Raw genomic sequence first — 7023 nt, 5'->3', positions numbered from 1 at the left:
GAAGGGAGTAGCATGATATATTTAAAGTGATGAAAGGGAAACCTACAACCAAAAATACTCTACCCAGCAAGTCTCTCATTCAGGTTCAGCAGAGAAATCAAAAGCTTTACAGACAAGCAAAAGAGAATTCAGCTCCACCAGACCAGCTTTGCAACAAATGCTAAAGGAACCTCTCTAAATGGAAAAGAAAAGGCAACTACTAGAAACAAGAAAATTACAAATGGAAAAGCTCACCAGTAAAGGCAAACATAAAGTAAAGGTAGGAAATCATCCACATACAAATATGATATCAAAATCAGCAATCATGAGAAGAGGAGAGTACAAATACAGGATATTAAAAATGCATTTGAAATTAAGATGTCAGCAACTTAAAACAATCTTGTTAACCTATAGACTACTATATCAAAACATCATGGAAACCACAAGCCAAAATTCACAATAGATACACACCAACAAAAGAAAAAGCAATCCAAACACATCACTAAATATAGACATGAAATCACAAGAGAAAAGAACAAAAGAGGAAAGGAAGAAAAAAGACCTTCAAAAACAAATCCAAAACAATTAACAAAATGGCAATAAGAACATTCATATCAATAATTACCTTAAATGTAAATGGATTAAATGCTCCAACTGAAAGACATAGACTGGCTTAATGGATACAAAAACAAGATCCATATATATACTATGTCTACAAGAGACCCACCTTAGACCTAGGGACACATACAGACTGAAAGTGAGGGGATGGAAGAAGGTATTTCATGCATATGCAAATCAGAAGAAAGCTGGAGTAGCAATACTGATATCAGACAAGATATATTTTAAAATAAAGAATGTTACAAGGGACAAAGAATAACAATCAAAAGATCAATCCAAGGAGAAAATATAACAATTGTAAATATATATACACCCAACATAAGAGCACCTCAGTATATAAACCAAATGCTAACAGCTATAAAAGGAGAAATTGACAATGACACAATAATAGTGGGGAACTTTAGTACCCCACTCTCATCGATGGACATATCATGCAAACAGAAAATCAATAAGGAAACCCAGGTCTTAAACAACACACTAGGCCAGGTGCACTTAATTAATATTTATAAAACATTCCATCTGAAAGCAGTCAAATACACTTTCTTCTCAAGCACATTTGGATCATTCTCCAGTATAGATCACATCTTGGCCACAAATCAAGCCTTGGTAAATTTAAGAAAATTGAAATTATATCAAACATCTTTTCCAACCAAAACACTATGGGATTAGAAATAAATTACAGGAAAAAATGTAAAAAACACAAACACATGGAGGCTAAACAATATATTAGTAAAGAACCAATGGATCACTGGAGAAATCAAAGAGGAAATCAAAACATACCTAGAAACAAATGCCAATGAAAACATGACGGTCCAAAACCTTTGGGACACAACAAAAAGACGTTCTAAGAGGGAAGTTCATAGCAATACAATCTTACCTCAGGAAAGAAGAAAAATCTCAAATATACAACCTAACCTTATACCTAATGCAACCAGAGAAAGAGGAACAAACAAAACCCAAAGTTAGTAGAAGGAAAGAAATTGTAAAGCTCAGAGAAGAAATAAATGAAATAGAGACAAAGAAAACAATAGCAAAGATCAGTGAAACTAAAAGGTGGTTCTTTGGGAAGATAAACAAAATAGATAAACCTTTAGGCTGACTCAAAAATATGAACAGACCATTCACAAGTACTGAAATTGAAACAGTGATTAAAATATTTCCAACAGACAAAAGTCCAGGACCAGATAGCTTCACAGGCAACTTCTATCAAATGTTTAGAGAAGAGTTAACATCTATCCTTCTCAAACTCTTTCAAAAAATTGCAGAAGAGGGATCACTCCCAAGCTGATTCTATGAGGCCACCATTACCCTGATACCAAAACCAAAGATATTACAAAAAAAGAAAATTACAGGCCAATGTTACTGATGAACATAGACATAAAAATACTCAACAAAAATAGTAGCAAACAGAATCCAATAATAACATTAAAAGGATCATTCACCATGATCAAGTGGGATTTATCCCAGAGATGCAAGTATTCCTCAATATCTGCAAATCAATCAGTGTGATATACCACATTAACAAAATGAAGAATAAAAACCATGTGATCATCTTGATAGATGCAGAAAAAGCTTTTGCCAAAATCCAACACCCATTTATGATAAAAACTCTCCAGAAAGTGGGAATAGAGGAAACTTACATCAACATAATAAAGGCCATATATGACAAACCCACAGCTAACATCATTCTCAATGCTGAAAAGGTTAAAACATTCCCTCTAAGATCAGGAACAAGGCAAGGATGTCCATTGTCACCACTTTTATTTAACATAGTTTTGGAAGCCCTAGCCACAGCAATCATAGAAGAAAACAAAATAAAAAGGAATCCAAATTGGAAAAGAAGGAAAAGTGTCACTGTTTGCAGATGACATGATAGTACACATAGAAAATCCTAAAGAGGTCACCAGAAAACTACTAGGGCTCATCAATAAATTTGGAAAGTTTCAGCATGCAAAATTAATACACAGAAATCTCTTGCATTCCTATACACTAACAAAGATCAGAAAGAGAAATTAAGAAAACAATCCCATTTACCATTGTATTAAAAACAATAAAATATCTAGGAATAAACCTACCTAAGGAGACAAAAGAGCCCTATTCTGAAAACTGTAATACACTGCTGAAAGAAATTGAAGACAGCACAAACAGATGGAAAGATATACCATATTCCTGGATTAGAAGAATCAATATTGTGAAAATTAATTTACTACCCAAGGTAATCTACAGATTCAATGCAATCCCCAGAAAATTACCAATGGCATTTTTCACAGAACTATAACAAAAAATTCTAAAATTCATATGGAAACACAAAAGACCCTGAATAGCCAAAGCAATCCTGAGAAAGCAAAATGGAGCTGGAGGAATCAGACTCCCTGACTTCAGACTATACTACAAAACTATAGTAATCAAAACTGCATGGTATTGGCACAAAAACAGAAGTATAATCGATGGAACAGGATAGAAAGCCCAGAAATAAGCTCACGCACATATGGTCAAATAATCTACGAAAAAGGAGGCAAGAATATACAATGGAGAAAAAGTCTCTTCAATAAATGGTGCTAGGAAAACTGGACAGCTACATGTAAAAAAAAAAATGAAATTAGAACACTCTCTTAACAGCATACACAAAAATAGACTCAAAATGGATTAAAGACCTAAATGTAAGGCCAGACACTACAAAATTCTGAGAGGAAAACATAGGCAGAACACTCTCACATAAATCTCAGCAATATCTTTTATGATCTACCTCCTAGAGTAATGAAAATAAAAACAAAAATAAACAAATGGGACCTAGTTAAACTTAAAAGCTCTGCACAGCAAAGCAAACCACAAACAAAGCAAAAAGACAACCCACAGAATGGAACAAAATATTTGCAAAGGATGTGACTGACAAGGAATTAATCTCCAAAATATACCAACGGCTCATGTAGCTCTATGTCAAAAAAACAAACAACCCAATCAAAAATGGGCAAAAGATCTAAATAAACATTTCTCCAAAAAAGACATACAGATGACCAAAAAGCACATGAAAGTATGCTAAACACTAATTAGCAGAGAAATCCTACATGTATAAATACAGGTGATTCACTTTGTTGTACAGCAAAAACTGGCACAGCAGTGTAAAGCAATTATATTCCAATAGAGTTTAAAAAAATAAAAAGAAATCATAATCACACACACACACAAATACAATCAGCTATCACCTCACACTGGTCAGAATGGCCATCATCAAAAAATCTACAAACAATAAATGTTGGAGAGGGTGTGAAAAAAAGGGAACTCTCTAACACTGTTGATGGGAATGTAAATCGGTACAACCATTATGGAGAACCATGTGGAGGTTCCTTAAAAAACTAAAAATAGAGCTACCATATGATCCAGCAATCCCACTCCTGGGCATATACCCAGAGAAAACTCTAATTTGAAAAGACACATGCACCCCAATGTTCATAGCAGCACTATTTACAATAGCTAAAACATGGACACAACCTAAGTATTCATCAATAAATGAATGGAATGTGGTACTTATATACAATGGAGTATTATTCAGCCATAAAAAAGAATGAAATAATGCCATTTACAGCAACATGGATGGACCTAGAGATTATCACATTAAGTGAAGCAAGTCAGACAAAGACAAATCTCATATGACATCGCTGTATGTGGAATCTAAAAAAAAAATGATACAAATGAACTTATTTACAAAACAGGAAAGAGTCACAAATGTAGGAAACAAACTTATGGTTACCAGGGAAGAAAGCTGGGGAAGGGATAAATTGGGAGATTGGGATTGACATATACACATTACTATGTATAAAGTAGATAAGTAATAGAGACCTCCTTTGTCACACAGGGAACTCTACTCAATACTCTATAGTGCCAAATATGGAAAAAAATCTAAAAAGAGTGGAGATTCAATTATATGTATATAACTGATCCACTTTGCTGTACAGCAGAAACTAATACAACATTGTTTACCAACCATACTTCAATAAAAATTAAAAAAAAAACAGTGGAAAAGTAAATTACTGTTAATCACATCTCCTAGGAATAACTACTGTTAATATTTTGGTGTATTTCTTTTTAGTATTTTTTCTGCAGCTATAATATCTATACAATTTTATTCTCAGTGATTAATATTTGACTTTCATATTTTAATTATGTGTGTAATTTATGTCCTTAATTAGTATTTACAAATAGAATTTTTTAAATGACCCATAAGTCAAAATCCTATTTCAGTTCTTAATGCATATTGTCTGTTTTTTGGAAAGATTGTATTAATTAGAAACCTTACCACTAACTATGAGAGTACTTGCCTTACTATATATTCTTACCAGCAGTGGGTATTATTGGTTTATAAATCTTACCAATTTGATATGTGGAGAATGGTATTTCAGTATTATTTTAATTTCTTTGATTACTATATACCTAGATTCTTTTAATACCTCCTGAGAGCTGTCTGTTCATTTTGTCTACTTTTCTATTCAGGGTAGGAGTAATTTTAATCAATTTTTACAGTGTCTTTATATATTAAAGGTGTTAAATCCTAATCAAATTTATTTTTGCAAAATTTTCTAACTTTAACTTTATTTACATGTTTTAACACAGAAATTTAAAATTTTATGCACTGAAATTCATTGGTCTTTGCCATTTTAATTTTTTCTTTGCTTTTATAAAAGCACTGTGATAAATTACTTATTGATTTATATTTACTTTTTTTTTTTTTTTGATATGTCTCAACTTTTATTGGCCTCCTGCTCCCCCCGGCACCCTGCTTCTGATAACTTAGTGCCTTAGAACTTTGGTGTCTGGGGTCTCAGATGCCTCTTTGCGGTCCATGAGCCTGAGAGTGGTGGTCTTCTGGATGGTTTGCATGGAGCTGCTGCTGTCCACAGCATCACCAAGATTGATGTCCTCTCCATATTCCAGCAGGCTGCGGTAGGTGTTGATCTCAGCCTCCAGCTTGACCTTGATGTTCAGCAGGGCCTCATACTCCTGGGTCTGGTGTTGGCCCTCTGTCCGGGTCTGGGCCAGCTCCGACTCCAGGTGCAGGAGGACCCCGTTGAGCTGCTCCATCTGCATGGCATAGCAGGCCTCTACTTCCCTCAAGCTGTTCTCCAAGCTGTCCTTCAGATTTCTTATGGAATCAAGGTCGATCTCCAGGGACTGGACGTTGTGTCTCAGCTCCGTGAGTGTTACCTCAGCATCTCCTATCTCAGTGGTCTGCAAGGTGACCACTGTGGTACTCTCCTCAGTCTGCTGAGACCAGTACCTGTCCAGCTCCTCTTGGTTCTTCTCAGCCAGCTTGTCATAATGGGCCCAGATGTCTGCCATGATCTTGCTGAGGTCCTGAGGTTTGGAGGCATCCAACTCCAAGGTCAACCCAGAGTTGGCAATCTGGTTTTGTAGACCCTTTACTTCCTCCTCGTCGTTCTTCTTCATGAAGAGCAGCTCCTCCTTGAGGGCCTCAGTCTCAGTCTCCAGCAGCAGCGGGGTGACATTGGTGTCATCAGTGACCTTGTGGAGTCCATGGATGTCACTCTCCACAGACTGGCACATGGCCAGCTCCATCTCATACTTGACTCTGAAGTCATCAGCAGCAAGATAGGCATTATCAGTCTGCAGAACGATGCAGGCATTGTTCACAGAACTTGGAAAAATCTGAGCCTTCAGGTCCTCGATGGTCTTCAAGTAATGTCCCCAGTCTCTGACCTGGGGTCCCTTCTTCTCCAGGTGTTCCCAGATCTTGCTCTCCAGTCTTCTATTATCAGCTTCCAGGCTCCACACCCTCTCCAGGTAGGAGGCCAGGTGATCATTCAGGTGTTGCATGGTCTCCCTCTCACCTTGGATGCCCCCTACACCCACCAGACCCCTGGCCATCCCAGTGCCCAGGTTCCCAGACTCCCAGCCACCCCCATGCTGGTGGTGTGGGACACGGAGATCTGGGAGCCAGAGCTCCTGGTGCCTACACAGACGCTGGCCGCGCTGCTGACCAGTCAGACCCGGTGGCCCGGCGACTGCAAGGAGCCCAGGAACTGGTAGTTGGAGAAGGTGGACTGGGCGCTGAAGCTCATGTTGTTTGTTCCGCAAGGAAAGAGTGAGGCCAGGACTCAGGTGCTGGACTGTATATATTTACTTCTTTTAAATTATTTTGTTTTGATTTTAAGGGGAGGGATTAAAACATTTGTATACCAAATCATCTTTGTACTGTTTCAATTTTAGTATATTTGCTGCTGAAATGAGCACATAATCTTGTTTTCTAATGGTTTAACATTTTTACATTTAACCCTACTATCCATCTGGAATTAATTTTGTTAAAAATCTATGTTGAGTTTTTTTCACAAATAGCCGAATTTTCCAATGTAATTTGTTAAACAATCCATCTCTTCCTATGAGTTTCTGATCTCTCTTTTATTATATGTTAAA

At 36.7% G+C, this 7023-nt stretch overlaps 1 pseudogene; it reads right to left on the bottom strand.

Annotated features, from left to right (window-relative positions):
- Positions 1–5382: 5382 nt before the first annotated feature.
- Positions 5383–6705, bottom strand: LOC130854455 (keratin, type I cytoskeletal 18-like; annotated as a pseudogene).
- Between the last annotated feature and the right edge of the window lie 318 nt (positions 6706–7023).

This window comes from Hippopotamus amphibius, chromosome 5, assembly GCF_030028045.1.
Source record: "Hippopotamus amphibius kiboko isolate mHipAmp2 chromosome 5, mHipAmp2.hap2, whole genome shotgun sequence".
Classification (NCBI taxonomy): Eukaryota; Metazoa; Chordata; class Mammalia; order Artiodactyla; family Hippopotamidae; genus Hippopotamus; species Hippopotamus amphibius.
Note: the sequence above shows the minus strand (reverse complement) of the source record. Positions and strands in the feature narration are given on the sequence as shown.